Below are 16,629 nucleotides of genomic sequence, written 5' to 3' on the forward strand. Positions count from 1 at the left end.
ATTTTTCTGGTTACAGGTTTCCGAGCCTGTATTAACGTATCAATAACCGACTCCGAAAAACCACGCTTTGATAGAATCAAGCGTTCAATCTCCATGCAGTCAGCCTCAGAGAAATTAGGCTTGGATGGTTGAAAGGACCCTGAATTCGAAGGTCCTGCCTCAGAGGCAGAGACCATGGTGGACAGGACGACATGTCCACTAGGTCTGCATACCAGGTCCTGCGTGGCCACGCAGGCGCTATCAGAATCACCGAAGCTCTCTCCTGTTTGATCCTGGCAATCAGTCAAGGTAGCAACGGAAATGGTGGAAACACATAAGCCATGTTGAAAACCCAAGGGGCTGCTAGTGCATCTACCAGCACCGCTCCCGGGTCCCTGGACCTGGATCCGTAACAAGGAAGCTTGGCGTTCTGGCGAGATGCCATGAGATCCAGCTCCGGTTCACCCCAACGAAGAATCAGTTGAGCAAACACCTCCTGGTGAAGTTCCCACTCCCCCGGATGAAAGGTCTGGCGACTTAGAAAGTCCGCCTCCCAGTTCTCCACGCCTGGGATGTAGATCGCTGACAGATGGCAAGAGTGAGACTCTGCCCAGCGAATTATCTTCGAGACTTCCAACATCGCTAGGGAACTCCTGGTTCCCCCTTGATGATTGATGTAAGCCACAGTCGTGATGTTGTCCGACTGAAATCTGATGAACCTCAGTGTTGCTAACTGAGGCCAAGCTAGAAGAGCATTGAATATTGCTCTTAATTCCAGAATGTTTATTGGGAGGAGTTTCTCCTCCTGAGTCCACGATCCCTGAGCCTTCAGGGAGTTCCAGACTGCACCCCAGCCTAGTAGGCTGGCATCTGTTACAATCGTCCAATCTGGTCTGCGAAAGGTCATTCCTTTGGACAGATGAACCCGCGACAACCACCAGAGAAGAAAAGTAAAGGGGACAGATCCGAGTAATCCCCATTCCACTGACTTAGCATGCATAGTTGCAGCGGTCTGAGATGCAGGCGCGCAAATGGCACTATGTCCATTGCCGCGACCATTAAGCCGATTACTTCCATGCACTGAGCTACTGATGGGCTTGGAATGGAATGAAGGACACAGCAAGCATTTAGGATTTTTGATAACCTGGACTCCGTCAGGTAAATCTTCATCTCTACAGAATCTATAAGAGTCCCTAGAAAGGGAACCCTTGTGAGTGGTAACAGAGAACTCTTTTCCATGTTCACTTTCCACCCATGCGACCTCAGAAATGCTAGAACTATCTCTGTATGAGACTTTGCATTTTGAAAACTTCACGCTCGTATCAGAATGTCGTCTAGGTACAGAGCCACCGCTATGCCTCGCGGTCTTAGTACCGCCAGAAGCGAGCCCAGAACCTTTGTAAAAATTCTCGGGGCCGTAGCCAACCCGAAGGGAAGAGCTACAAACTGGTAATGCCTGTCTAGAAAGGCAAACCTTAGGTACCGATAATGATCTTTGTGAATCGGTATGTGAAGGTAAGCATCCTTTAAGTCCACTGTGGTCATATACTGACCCTCTTGGATCATGGGTAGGATGGTTCGAATAGTTTCCATTTTGAACGATGGAACCCTTAGGAATTTGTTTAAGATCTTCAGGTCCAAGATTGGCCTGAAGGTTCCCTCTTTTTTGGGAACCACAAACAGATTTGAGTAAAAACCTTGCCCTTGTTCCGTCCGCGGAACCGGGTGGATCACTCCCATTACTAAGAGGTCTTGTACACATCGTAGAAATGCCTCTTTCTTTATTAGGTTTGTTGATAACCTTGACAGATGAAATCTCCCTTGTGGAGGAGAAGTTTTGAAGTCCAGAAGGTATCCCTGAGATATGATATCCAACGCCCAGGGATCCTGGACATTTCTTGCCCAAGCCTGGGCGAAGAGAGAAAGTCTGCCCCCCACTAGATCCATTTCCGGATAGGGGGCCCTTTCTTCATGCTGTCTTAGGGGCAGAAGCAGGTTTTCTGGCCTGCTTGCCCTTGTTCCAGGACTGGTTGCCTTTCCAACCCTGTCTGTAACGATTAGCAGTACCTTCCTGTTTTGGAGCGGAGGAAGTTGATGCTGCTCCTGCCTTGAAATTACGAAAAATTAGACTGTTTGGCCTTTGATTTGGCCCTGTCCGGAGGAAGGGTGTGACCCTTACCTCCAGTAATGTCAGCAATAATTTCTTTCAAGCCGGGCCCGAATAAGGTTTGCCCTTTGAAAGGAATATTAAGCAATTTAGATTTAGAAGTGACATCTGCTGACCAGGATTTAAGCCATAGCGCTCTGCGCGCCTGGATGGCGAATCCGGAGTTCTTAGCCGTTAGTTTGGTTAAATGCACAACGGCATCCAAAATAAATGCATTAGCTAGCTTAAGGGCTCTAAGCTTGCTCATAATCTCATCCAATGGTGCTGTGCGAATAGCCTCTTCCAGAGACTCAAACCAGAATGCCGCTGCAGCAGTGACGGGCGCAATGCATGCAAGGGGCTGTAATATAAAACCTTGTTGAACAAACATTCTCTTAAGGTAACCTTCTAATTTTTTATCCATTGGATCTGAGAAAGCACAGCTATCCTCCACCGGGATAGTGGTACGCTTGGCTAAAGTAGAAACTGCTCCCTCCACCTTAGGGACCGTCTGCCATAAGTCTCGTGTGGTGGCGTCTATTGGAAACATTTTTACTAAATATCGGAGGAGGGGAAAAGGGCACACCGGGTCTATCCCACTCCTTGCTAATAATCTCTGTAAGCCTTTTAGGTATAGGAAAAACGTCAGTACACACCGGCACTGCATAGTATTTATCCAGCCTACATAATTTCTCTGGGATTGCAACCGTGTCGCAATCATTCAGAGCCGCTAACACCTCCCCTAGCAATACACGGAGGTTCTCAAGCTTAAATTTAAAATTTCTGAATCCGGTCTCCCCGGATCAGATCCGTCACCCACAGAACGAAGCTCTCCGTCCTCATGTTCTGCAAATTGTGACGCAGTATCGGACATGGCTCTCGTATCATCGGCGCGCTCTGTCCTTAACCCAGAGCTATCGCGCTTGCCTCTTAACTCAGGCAAATTAGATAATACCTCTTTCATAACATTAGCCATATCATGCAAAGTGATTTGTAAGGGCCTTGATGTACTTGGCGCCACAATCTCACGCACCTCCTGAGCGGGAGGTGAAGGTACTGACACGTGAGGAGAGTTAGACGGCATACCTTCCCCCTCGTTGTCTGGTGATAATTTCTTTACCGGTAAAGACTGACTTTTATTTAAAGTAACATCAATATAATTGGTACACATATTTCTATTGGGCTCCACATTGGCTTTTAAACATACTGAACAAGTAGATTCATCTGTATCAGACATGTTTAAACAGACTAGTAATGAAGGCTAACAAGCTTGGAAAAAACTTTCAATAAATTTACAAGCAATAGAAAAAACGCTTCAGCGCTTTCAAAACACAAAAAAACTGTCACAGTTGAAATAACAATGAACTAATTCAGTTATAGCCAACAAATTTAACAGTAAATGTATGAATTTAGCAGAGGATTGCACCCACTAGCAAACGGATGATTAACCCCTCAATACCCAAAAACGGATAATCAATTTCAGATTTAACGCTTATATCACAGTCAAACACACTGTCACAGGTCTGCTGTGACTGATTACCTCCCTCAAAAATGAATTTTGAAGACCCCTGAGCTTTCTGGAGACCTCCTGGATCAAGGAGGAAGAAGCAGGAAGACTGTGCTAGAATTTCAACTGCGCAACAAGGCGCTAAAAAAGGCCCCTCCCACTCATATTACAACAGTGGGAGACCTGTTACAACGGTTTCTATGCAGAAATAAACGTTAGCCATATGGAAAAAAATCATGCCCAAAAAGATTTATCACCAAAGTACCTCACAAAACGAATAACATGCCAGTAAACGTTTTAAAAACAACTTTTCCAGTGTTATGCAAAGTTATCACTAAGCCTGCTACCAGTCGCTTCTACTGCAGTTAAGGCTCATACATTTATTTCAGTATTAACAGTATTTTCTCAGTCAAATTCTAGTCCCTAGAAAATAACTCAACTGCGCATACATTTATCAGCCTGATACCAGTCGCTACTACTGCATTAAAGGCTGTACTTACATCATATGGGTAACAGCAGTGTTTTCTTAGTCAATTCCATTCCTAGAAAATATTATACTGCACATACCTCATTTGCGGGAGACCCCGCATGCTATTCCCTTTTCTGAAGTTACCCCACTCCTCAGAATGTGCGAGAACAGCCAGTGGATCTTAGTTACGTCTGCTAAGATCATAGAAAACGCAGGCAGATTTTCTTCTTCTAAATACTGCCTGAGAGAAAAAACAGCACACTCCGGTGCCATTTTAAAATAATAAACTTTTGATTGAAGAATAATTAAGTAAAAAACTCCTATCTCCTCTTACAACCTCCTTCGTTGAGACTTGCAAGAGAATGACTGGATATGACATGTGAGGGGAGGAGCTATATAGCAGCTCTGCTTGGGTGATCCTCTTGCAACTTCCTGTTGGGAAGGAGAATATATCCCATAAGTAATGGATGACCCGTGGACTGAACACACTTAACAAGAGAAATTGCCTATTATCTGTTGCACCACTCACTACAGAGTTCCATCACCAAGCAGCTATACATAAGCCTCATATCAACGTACGCAATGCCAATCGCTGACTGGAGCAGTGTAAAGCAGGACATCACTGGACTCTGCAGCGGTGGAAACTTTCTCTAGCGTGATGAATCATGCTTCACTATCTGATAATCTGATGGAAGAATCTGGGTATGATGGATGCTAGGAGAATGTTACCTACTGGAATGCGTAGCGCCTACTGTAAAGTTTGTTGAAGGTGAGATAATGGTCTGGGGCTGTTTTGCAGGGTTCCCGTTTCCAGTAACAGCATTACTGTGCCCTGGTGCACAAACTGAGATCAATGAAGATATGGCTGGACAAATTTGGTGTAGAGGAACTTGAGGTCTGCAAAGAGCCCTGACTTTAACCCCCACTGAACACCTTTGGGATGCACTGTAATACCAAATTGTGAGCCAGACTTCTCCTCCAACATCAGTATTCTGAAAATTTCTTTACATACAACCTGGAAATGCAGGCATTTGGCATATGTGTGGGATACACTGAGAACTCAGTAATTTTCATTTACGAAAAATGGCATGTACCATCTTTTAGAAACATGCAGTAGAAGTATTGCTTGACTAGTGCTGCCATTTAGGGTCAGATTTGTATGAACACTTGCACTGATCTACGCAAGTACAGTATAGTATGTTGCATGGCCAGTTAAACTGCAGCATAATGTGAGACACTACTCAAAAAAAAAAAATCCTTTTATTCATATGAAACAGCAACATTTAAACATGCCGACTGTTTTGCCTTAGAAAAAGTAAATGAGGTTTAAATTGAAACTGCTTATAGGTACTAAAAGCACAATGTGCCTATCAGAGGATTAGCAAGTATAGAATTGAAGAGCAAAGTTATTTGCAATATAAAAGTTAAAAACCTATTCACATTTTTTCATGTCCCCAGAGGTATTTTACAATAAATGCAGAGAAACAAAATGGGAATTGTAATTTTTTTAACTAAATATATTAGTTTGGTATCCCTTTAAAAAGGGAAAAGTCAGAATTAAACTTTCACAATTAAGATAGAACATGCAATGTTACACAACTTTCCAATACATATGTGTGCACACACACAAAAACATAATTTATGCTTACCTGATAAATTTATTTCTCTTGTAGTGTATCCAGTCCACGGATCATCCATTACTTATGGGATATTAACTCCTCCCCAACAGGAAGTGCAAGAGGATTCACCCAGCAGAGCTGCTATATAGCTCCTCCCCTAACTGCCATTACCAGTCATTCGACCGAAAACATGCAGAGAAAGGAAAACCATAGGGTGCAGTGGTGACTGTAGTTTAATGGAAAAATTACCTGCCTTAAAGTGACAGGGCGGGCCGTGGACTGGATACACTACAAGAGAAATAAATTTATCAGGTAAGCATAAATTATGTTTTCTCTTGTAAAGTGTATCCAGTCCACGGATCATCCATTACTTATGGGATACCAATACCAAAGCTAAAGTACACGGATGACGGGAGGGACAGGCAGGCTCTTTATACGGAAGGAACCACTGCCTGAAGAACCTTTCTCCCAAAAACAGCCTCCGAAGAAGCAAAAGTGTCAAATTTGTAAAATTTGGAAAAAGTATGAAGAGAAGACCAAGTTGCAGCCTTGCAAATCTGTTCAACAGAAGCCTCATTCTTAAAGGCCCAAGTGGAAGCCACAGCTCTAGTAGAATGTGCTGTAATTCTTTCAGGAGGCTGCTGTCCAGCAGTCTCATAGGCTAACCGTATTATGCTACGAAGCCAAAAGGAGGGAGAGGTAGCCGAAGCTTTTTGACCTCTCCTCTGACCAGAATAAACGACAAACAGGGAAGACGTTTGTCGAAAATCCTTAGTTGCCTGTAGATAAAATTTCAGGGCACGGACTACATCTAGATTGTGTAGCAGACGTTTCTTTTTCGAAGAAGGATTAGGACACAAAGATGGAACCACAATCTCTTGATTGATATTCCTGTTAGTGACCACCTTAGGTAGGAACCCAGGTTTAGTACGCAGAACTACCTTGTCTGAATGAAAAATCTGATTTATCTGCCTTACATTGTGATTCTCCTTATCTGAGACTCTTCGAGCCGAGGAAATCGCCATTAAAAACAGAACTTTCTAAACCCTTTTCTAAACCTTCTTGTAGAAAAGACAATATCCTCGGAATCCTAACCTTACTCCATGAGTAACTCTTGGATTCGCACCAATATAAGTATTTGTGCCATATCTTATGGTAAATCTTTCTGGTAACAGGCTTCCTAGCCTGTATTAAGGTATCAATAACTGACTCAGAAAAACCACGTTTTGATAAAATCAAGCGTTCAATTTCCAAGCAGTCAGCTTCAGAGAAATTAGATTTTGATGTTTGAAGGGACCCTGGATCAGAAGGTCCTGTTTCAGAGGTAGCGACCAAGGTGGACAGGATGACATGTCCACTAGATCTGCATACCAAGTCCTGCGTGGCCATGCAGGCGCTATTAGAATCACTGATGCTCTCTCCTGTTTGATTCTGGCAATCAATCGAGGAAGCATCGGGAAGGGTGGAAACACATAAGCCATCCCGAAGGTCCAAGGTGCTGTCAAAGCATCTATCAGAACCGCTCCCGGATCCCTGGATCTGGACCCGTAACGAGGAAGCTTGGCGTTCTGTCGAGACGCCATGAGATCTATCTCTGGTTTGCCCCAACGTCGAAGTATTTGGGCAAAGACCTCCGGATGAAGTTCCCACTCCCCCGGATGAAAAGTCTGACGACTTAAGAAATCCGCCTCCCAGTTCTCCACTCCCGGGATGTGGATTGCTGACAGGTGGCAAGAGTGAGACTCTGCCCAGCGAATTATCTTTGATACTTCCATCATTGCTAGGGAGCTTCTTGTCCCTCCCTGATGGTTGATGTAAGCTACAGTCGTGATGTTGTCCGACTGAAACCTGATGAACCCCCGAGTTGTTAACTGGGGCCAAGCTAGAAGGGCATTGAGAACTGCTCTCAATTCCAGAATGTTTATTGGTAGGAGACTCTCCTCCTGATTCCATTGTCCCTGAGCCTTCAGAGAATTCCAGACAGCGCCCCAACCTAGTAGGCTGGCGTCTGTTGTTACAATTGTCCAGTCCGGCCTGCTGAATGGCATCCCCCTGGACAGATGTGGCCGAGAAAGCCACCATAGAAGAGAATTTCTGGTCTCTTGATCCAGATTCAGAGTAGGGGACAAGTCTGAGTAATCCCCATTCCACTGACTTAGCATGCACAATTGCAGCGGTCTGAGATGTAGGCGTGCAAAGGGTACTATGTCCATTGCTGCTACCATTAAGCCGATCACCTCCATGCATTGAGCTACTGACGGGTGTTGAATGGAATGAAGGACACGGCATGCATTTTGAAGCTTTGTTAACCTGTCTTCTGTCAGGTAAATCTTCATTTCTACAGAATCTATAAGAGTCCCCAAGAAGGGAACTCTTGTGAGTGGAAAGAGAGAACTCTTCTTTTCGTTCACCTTCCATCCATGCGACCTTAGAAATGCCAGTACTAACTCTGTATGAGACTTGGCAGTTTGAAAGCTTGAAGCTTGTATCAGAATGTCGTCTAGGTACGGAGCTACCGCAATTCCTCGCGGTCTTAGTACCGCCAGAAGAGCACCCAGAACCTTTGTGAAGATTCTCGGAGCCGTAGCAAATCCGAATGGAAGAGCTACAAACTGGTAATGCCTGTCTAGAAAGGCAAACCTTAGATACCGGTAATGATCTTTGTGAATCGGTATGTGAAGGTAAGCATCCTTTAAATCCACTGTGGTCATGTACTGACCCTTTTGGATCATGGGTAAAATTGTCCGAATAGTTTCCATTTTGAACGATGGAACTCTTAGGAATTTGTTTAGGATCTTTAAATCCAAGATTGGCCTGAAAGTTCCCTCTTTTTTGAGAACCACAAACAGATTTGAGTAAAACCCTTGTCCTTGTTCCGACCGCGGAACCGGATGGATCACTCCCATTAATAAAAGATCTTGTACGCAGCGTAGAAACGCCTCTTTCTTTATTTGGTTTGTTGACAACCTTGACAGATGAAATCTCCCTCTTGGGGGAGAGAATTTGAAGTCTAGAAGGTATCCCTGAGATATGATCTCTAACGCCCAGGGATCCTGGACATCTCTTGCCCAAGCCTGGGCGAAGAGAGAAAGTCTGCCCCCCACTAGATCCGTTCCCGGATCGGGGGCCCTCGATTCATGCTGTCTTAGGGGCAGCAGCAGGTTTCCTGGCCTGCTTGCCCTTGTTCCAGGACTGGTTAGGTCTCCAGCCTTGTCTGTAGCGAGCAACAGCTCCTTCCTGTTTTGGTGCAGAGGAAGTTGATGCTGCTCCTGCTTTGAAATTACGAAAGGAACGAAAATTAGACTGTCTAGCCTTAGGTTTGGCTCTGTCTTGAGGCAGGGCATGGCCTTTACCTCCTGTAATGTCAGCGATAATTTCTTTCAACCCGGGCCCGAATAAGGTCTGCCCTTTGAAAGGTATATTAAGCAATTTAGATTTAGAAGTAACGTCAGCTGACCAGGATTTTAGCCACAGTGCTCTGCGTGCCTGAATGGCGAATCCGGATTTCTTAGCCGTAAGTTTAGTTAAATGTACTACGGCATCTGAAATAAATGAGTTAGCTAACTTAAGGGCTTTAAGCTTGTGTGTAATCTCATCTAATGGAGCTGATTCAAGTGTCTCTTCCAGAGACTCAAACCAAAATGCTGCTGCAGCCGTGACAGGCGCAATGCATGCAAGAGGTTGCAATATAAAACCTTGTTGAACAAACATTTTCTTAAGGTAACCCTCTAACTTTTTATCCATTGGATCTGAAAAGGCACAGCTATCCTCCACCGGGATAGTGGTACGCTTAGCTAAAGTAGAAACTGCTCCCTCCACCTTAGGGACCGTTTGCCATAAGTCCCGTGTGGTGGCGTCTATTGGAAACATCTTTCTAAATATCGGAGGGGGTGAGAACGGCACACCGGGTCTATCCCACTCCTTAGTAACAATTTCAGTAAGTCTCTTAGGTATAGGAAAAACGTCAGTACTCGCCGGTACCGCAAAATATTTATCCAACCTACACATTTTCTCTGGTATTGCAACTGTGTTACAATCATTCAGAGCCGCTAACACCTCCCCTAGTAATACACGGAGGTTTTCCAGCTTAAATTAAAAATTTGAAATATCTGAATCCAGTTTGTTTGGATCAGAACCGTCACCCGCAGAATGAAGCTCTCCGTCCTCATGTTCTGCAAATTGTGATGCAGTGTCTGACATGGCCCTAATATTATCAGCGCACTCTGTTCTCACCCCAGAGTGATCACGCTTACCTCTTAGTTCTGGTAATTTAGCCAAAACTTCAGTCATAACAGTAGCCATATCCTGTAATGTGATTTGTAATGGCCACCCAGATGTACTCGGCGCTACAATATCACGCACCTCCCGAGCGGGAGATGCAGGTACTGACACGTGAGGCGAGTTAGTCGGCATAACTCTCCCCTCGTTGTTTGGTGAAATATGTTCAATTTGTACAGATTGACTTTTATTTAAAGTAGCATCAATACAGTTAGTACATAAATTTCTATTGGGCTCCACTTTGGCTTTAGCACATATAGCACAGATATCTTCCTCTGAATCAGACATGTTTAACACACTAGCAAATAAACTAGCAACTTGGAAATACTTTTCAAGTAATTTACTATAATATGAAAACGTACTGTGCCTATAAGAAGCACAGAAAAAGTTATGACAGTTAATTAATAAACTGAAAAGTTATAGCATCAAATCTTTGTAAAAAAACACAATTTTAGCAAAGGATTGCTCCCATTAGCAAAAGGATAACTAACCCTGATAGCAGAAAAAAAAAAAAAAAAAAATACAGAAATAAACGTTTTTTTATCACAGTCAACTACAATCTCACAGCTCTGCTGTGAGTGATTACCTCCCTCAAAACAAGTTTTGAAGACCCCTGAGTTCTGTAGAGATGAACCGGATCATGCAGGGAAGACAATAAACTTCTGACTGAATTTTTTGATGCGTAGCAAAAGCGCCAAAAAAGGTCTCTCCCCCTCACACATAACAGTGAGAGAGATCAGTAAACTGTCATAAATTAAATAAAACGACTGCCAAGTGGAAAAAAATAGTGTCCAAAACATTTTTTCACCCAGTACCTCAGAAAATTAAACGATTTTACATGCCAGCAAAAAACGTTTAACATTAATAAATTGAGTGTTATTAAAAAGCCTGTTGCTAGTCCCTGCAAATTAGGCTAAAGTTTTATGCATACAGTATAATTCCAGTGAAGTGCCATTCCCCAGAATACTGAAGTGTAAAATATACATACATGACAGCCTGATACCAGTTGCTGCTACTGCATTTAAGGCTGAGTTTACATTATATCGGTATGGCAGAATTTTCTCATCAATTCCATTGTCAGAAAATAATAAGCTGCTACATACCTCTTTGCAGATTAATCTGCCCGCTGTCCCCTGATCTGAAGTTTACCTCTCCTCAGATGGCCGAGAAACAGCAATATGATCTTAACTACTCCGGCTAAAATCATAGAAAAACTCAGGTAGATTCTTCTTCAAATTCTACCAGAGAAGGAATAACACACTCCGGTGCTATTATAAAATAACAAACTTTTGATTGAAGGTATGAAACTAAGTATAATCACCACAGTCCTCTCACACATCCTATCTATTCGTTGGGTGCAAGAGAATGACTGGTAATGGCAGTTAGGGGAGGAGCTATATAGCAGCTCTGCTGGGTGAATCCTCTTGCACTTCCTGTTGGGGAGGAGTTAATATCCCATAAGTAATGGATGATCCGTGGACTGGATACACTTAACAAGAGAAATTTATGCTTGTCTGATAAATTCTTTTTTTTTGGAATGATAATGGTCCATAGTGCTCCATAACATTTGGGATACATTTCCCACCACTAGCAGTAGGTCAAGAACCCATATCAGAGCTTAAAATCCCTCCCACCTCTCTCTTAGTTTAACATATAGCCGAGTAGACAATAGAAAACATATAGGTAGGAAAGACAAAGCAGAGTCTGTAGAGGAGTCATTAGAACTATTGCTCAAAAATTTAAACGGGTGGGGCCTGTGGACCATCATTCCCGCAAAAAAAAAAAAAAATGTATCAGGTAAGAATAAATTTTGTTTTCTTTGGTAAAATGATGGTCAACAGTCCTCCATAACATATTGGATTAAATACCCAAGCAGATAGTCTATGTATCTTTTTATTTAGCCGACAGTGCGGCCTAAATTAATTTCCTGCCAAAAGCTGCTTGCGAAAAGCAAAACCTCAAAAGCGATAAACTCTGAAAAAAGAATGCAGAGAATACATGTTGTAGAAGCTTTGCAAATCTGCTCCAAAAATGCATAATTTTTAAAAATCCACGATGTTGCGACTGCTCTTATAGAAGAGGTGAATATTCTTAGGAGGCAACTTGCCCGTCTTCAAGTAAGCCTTGAGAATCACTTGTTTGAGCCAAGAGGCCAATGACACATTAGCAGCTTTCTGCCCCTTACAAATCCCAGAGTAGTGAAAAAAACTAGAAGCTTGTCTGGAAATCTTTGGTAGCTTGGAAATAGAACTTCAAAATGTTGACTACATCCAGATTATGTAATAGCTGCTACTTAGAGATAACAGTATCTGAACACAAAAAGTGAAGAAACGGCCATTTCTTGATTGGTATTGTCTTAGAAACTATATATGGGGTGAAAAAAATTATATTTGGTAATTATAGCCTTCTCCTTGTGAATAAATAGAAATGGAGAATCACAAGAAGGGGGTTTAACAACTCACAAGCCCTTCTTGCTGAAGAGAATGCTATAGCAAGAGTACTTCCCAAGATAATATTAGATATCAATGGAAGCATTGGTTAAAACAAACAAAAAAGCATTGTAATACAGAGAAAAGTAGATTCAGATTCCAGGGTGGAGAAATAGGAGTCACAATTGACTTAATTCTAACTAAAGCCTGGACAAAAGTCTGAACCTCAGGATGTTTAGCCAACTTCCTATGAAAAAATACATTTGAAATTAGCAGACAAACCCTTATCAAGGCCATCCTGAGAAAATGAAAAGATTCTAGGAATCATAAAGGAATACCAAGAAAACCCTCTGCAAGAACATCCCTCAAAATATATGCCTTCCATATCCTGTGATAAATCTTTTGAGTTACAGGTTTTATGGAAAAAGATGGTTTGACAGAGAAATCCAAAACAAACAGTCTGCTGAGCAAAATGAAAGATAAATTATTTGACCACATGGTAGCATGGCCAATTAAAGTGGTCTCAAGTGAAAAGGGACAAAAAGAACTGCATTTGAAGCAGGTATCATAAGACTCACAATCTCCATGCACTGAGCTACAGATGGAATATAGCTCTTTGTAGGGAGAGACATGCGCTATGATCTTTATAATGCAAAGTTCCATCAGGAACTAAATGCTTAAAGGGACAGTTTAGTCAAAATTAAACTTTCATGATTTAGATAGTTAATGCAATTTTAAACAACTTTCCGATTCCCTTTTATCATCAAATTTGCTTTGTTCTCTTGGTATTCTTTGTTGAAAGCTAGATAGGTCCATATGCTAATTTCTAAAACCTTAAAGGCCGCCCCTTATTTCAATGCATTTGGCAGTTTATCACAGCTAGAAGGCGTAAGTTCACATGTGCCATACAGATTGTGGCGACGCCCGTGGATTTACAAGTGAGAGGCCACTGATTGGCTAAATGCAATTCTGACAAAACAACTTAAAGGGACAGTATACACTCATTTTCATATAACTGCATGTAATAGACACTAATATAAAGACAGATACTGATATAAAAATCCAGTATAAAACTGTTTAAAAACTTACTTAGAAGCTCTCAGTTTAGCTCCGTTAAAAAGGTAGCTGGAAAGCCCACTGCAAGTGGGAAATAAGACACTCCCCCTCCCCTTGCATATGAAAAGACCCTTTACACAAACAGCAGCAAGCTGGAGAAGGTAGCTGATGGTATTCAAATAAAACTTTGGGGCTTGGTTAGGAGTCTCAAAATCAGAGCAATGTTATTAAAAATAAGCAAAACTATACATTTAAAAAAAAAAAAAAAAACCTTTATGAGCTATATAAATAGATCATCTACAAAACATTTATGCAAAGAAAAAATGAGTGTATATTGTCCCTTTAAATAAGGAGGCAGTCTGCAAAGGTTTAGATACAAGGTAATCACAGAGATAAAAAGTATATTAATAGAACAATGTTAGTTATGCAAAACAGGGGAATTATTATCATTTATTTGTACAGCACCGCCAAATTCCGTAGCGGTGGGTACAGTGATATGGGTATACAATGCCAACGATTTGCGATAAAATACAAAACATAACAAAACAAATCTAGTACAGGAGGAAGAGGGCCCTGCTTCGGAGAGCTCACAGTCTACAGGTTTAGGGTGCAGAGACATAAGGTTGGGGGTAGCTTGTCACATCGGTTGTAGTTGCAGCAGTGGGTCAGGCAGTTCATGTATTAGTTTGGTTAGGATGAGAGATGGAGGAGAGATGGTAAGCCTCTCTGAATAGGTGGGTTTTCAAGGAGCATCTGAAGCTATAAAAGGTTGGAGACCGTCTTATGGAGTGGGGTAGAGAGTTCCAGAGAACAGGAGCAGCACGTGAGAAGTCTTGGAGACGGGAGTGAGACAGAGATAACAGGAGTGGAGAGACGTAGGTCAGAGGTTGATCGAAGAGGACGAGATTGGGAATATTTCACGATGAGAGAGGAAACATAGTTGGGAGTTAAGACTGTTGAGTGCTTTGTAAGTTAGGGTTAGTACTTTAAATTGTAATCTGGAGTGTATGGGGAGCCAGTGTAGAGACTGGCAGAGCAGCCGATGTAGATCAGCAACTTAGGTGGATGAGTCTAGCAGAAGCATTCATAATAGATTGGAGGGAGGAGAGGCAGTGTTTTGGAAGGCCATTTAGAAGTAGATTGCAATAATCAATGCGTGACAAATTAGCGAATGAATAAGTATTTTTGTAGTTTGAGTAAGGAAGGGACAAATTCTGTAAATGTTGCGTAGGTGTGAACGGCAGGATTTGGTAAACAATTGTATATGTGGGCTGAATGTGAGTTCTGAGTCAAGTGTAACACTAAGACAGCGGACCTGGGGTGAGGTGTTGAGAATAGAGTCTCCAACCATCAAAGAAAAGTCAGGTGTTGAATGTCTCGAAGAGGGGGGGGAATAAGAAGCAGCTCAGTTTTGGACAGATTGAGTTGGAGGTAGTGTGAAGACATCCAAGAGGAAATTGCAGAGAGGCAGTTGGAAATCTGGTTGAGTAAAGAGGTTGAGATATCAGGAGAGGAAAGATAGATTTGGGTATCATCAGCATATAAGTGGTACTGGAATCCAAAGGAGGCTATAAGTTTTCCAAGGGAGAATGTATAGAGAGAGAAAAGCAAGGGACCCAAGACAGAGTCTTGCGGTACTCCAACTGAGAGGCATAGGATCATAAGATATGTTGTTAAAGAAAAATGAAAACGAGCATTTTGAGAGATATGAGGCAATTCAGGAGAGGGCTGTGTCTCGGATGCCAAATGAATGGGTAATAAAAAGGGATCATCTATCTTTTCAAACAAACAATAACAATTCTGGAGTTGACTGTCACTTTAAAGGAGTCTATTATGACTCCTATAAAGGTTATTCAGAATTTGTGGCGTACTTCAGCACCTGTTGTCTGTGTATCCACATCGATACAAGTGTAGTTTATACTACAGGGGAAAGTATATCTGTTTGCAGATGATACAAAAATTTGTGCATGTTTCGGGGAGGGGGGGTAGACAAAATGAGAAGTGATATACAACAATTGGAAGATTGGACAAACGACTGGGATTTTAAGATTAACACAGCAAAGTGTATTTTAATGCATTTAGGGAAGAAAAACAAAATTTATGCTTACCTGATAAATTTCTCTCTTTTGCGATGTACAGAGTCCACGGTTTCATCCTTACTTGTGGGATATTATCCTTCCTAACAGTAAGTCGCAAAGAGAGCACCCACAGCAAAGCTGTCTATATAACTCCCCCCTTAACTCCACCCCCCAGTCATTCGACCGAAGGCCAAGGAAGAAAAAGGAGAAACTATAAGGTGCAGAAGTGACTGAAGTTTTCAATAAAAAAAACAACATAATTTATGCTTACCTGATAAATTTATTTCTCTTGTAGTGTATTCAGTCCACGGGTCATCCATTACTTATGGGATATATTCTCCTTCCCAACAGGAAGTTGCAAGAGGATCACCCAAGCAGAGCTGCTATATAGCTCCTCCCCTCACATGTCATATCCAGTCATTCGACCGAAACAAGACGAGAAAGGAGAAACTATAAGGTGCAGTGGTGACTGGAGTTATAATTTTAAAATTTAGAACCTGCCTTAAAAAGACAGGGTGGGCCGTGGACTGAACACACTACAAGAGAAATAAATTTATCAGGTAAGCATAAATTATGTTTTCTCTTGTTAAGTGTATCCAGTCCACGGGTCATCCATTACTTATGGGATACCCATACCAAAGCTAAGTACACGGATGATGGGAGGGACAAGGCAGGAACATTAAACAGAAGGAACCACTGCCTGTAGAACCTTTCTCCCAAAACCAGCCTCCGAAGAAGCAAAAGTGTCAAATTTGTAAAATTTGGAAAAAGTATGAAGTGAAGACCAAGTTGCAGCCTTGCATATCTGTTCAACAGAGGCCTCATTCTTAAAGGCCCAGATGGAAGCCACAGCTCTAGTGGAATGAGCTGTAATTCTTTCAGGAGGCTGCTGTCCAGCAGTCTCATAGGCTAAACGTATTATGCTACTAAGCCAAAAAGAGAGAGAGGTAGCCGAAGCCTTTTGACCTCTCCTCTGTCCAGAGTAAACGACAAACAGAGAAGAAGTTTGTCTAAAATCTTTAGTTGCCTGTAAGTAGAACTTCAGAGCACGGACCACGTCTAGATTAT

At 42.2% G+C, this 16,629-nt stretch overlaps 1 protein-coding gene across 1 annotated transcript in view; it reads right to left on the minus strand.

Annotated features, from left to right (window-relative positions):
* IL6ST (interleukin 6 cytokine family signal transducer) overlaps positions 1-16,629 on the minus strand; it is a 221,812-nt gene that overhangs the window by 158,444 nt on the left and 46,739 nt on the right.

The sequence above is a fragment of the Bombina bombina genome, chromosome 2 (genome assembly GCF_027579735.1).
Source record: "Bombina bombina isolate aBomBom1 chromosome 2, aBomBom1.pri, whole genome shotgun sequence".
Taxonomy (NCBI): domain Eukaryota; kingdom Metazoa; phylum Chordata; class Amphibia; order Anura; family Bombinatoridae; genus Bombina; species Bombina bombina.